This window comes from Lupinus angustifolius, chromosome LG01 (assembly GCF_001865875.1).
Source record: "Lupinus angustifolius cultivar Tanjil chromosome LG01, LupAngTanjil_v1.0, whole genome shotgun sequence".
NCBI lineage: Eukaryota > Viridiplantae > Streptophyta > Magnoliopsida > Fabales > Fabaceae > Lupinus > Lupinus angustifolius.
The window spans coordinates 23,366,330-23,366,730 of record NC_032009.1 but is presented as its reverse complement, the minus strand read 5'-3'; the positions used below and the strand labels follow the sequence as shown (position 1 = coordinate 23,366,730).

Below are 401 nucleotides of genomic sequence, written 5' to 3'. Positions count from 1 at the left end.
TCCTCCATTGGGTCCTTCAAATAATTTGGTTTCAATAGATATCTTCTCTACTGTGTCTGGCAACCCAACTCCCCCAACTATGCTGTAGTTATATCCCAAGTTTGCCTCATCAATTGATTCAATTTTGTGTAACACATACTTGGTTTCCCCACCTGCCCATTCAAAATATCAAACATCCATAAACATCATCATTTTAATTTGTTAAATGGTTTTTAGACAGTTGATATAATAAATATACAGTTAAACAAAAAACTTAGATCTTGTTATGTAAAATGTTTGTTAGTTGTGCTATTTTCTAATAAATATATATAGAGTTGAGCAAAACTTAGACTTTGTTCTATAAATGTTTGTTTATTTGTAATAAAAGTTTAGCATGGGTAGAAATAGCATCACAAAGACTA

General features: G+C 30.4%; 1 protein-coding gene across 2 annotated transcripts in view; it reads right to left on the bottom strand.

Moving 5' to 3' along the window:
• Positions 1-401, bottom strand: part of LOC109356930 (stress-induced protein SAM22-like) — a 16,570-nt gene that overhangs the window by 219 nt on the left and 15,950 nt on the right. The gene's annotated exons all lie outside the window — the stretch shown is intronic.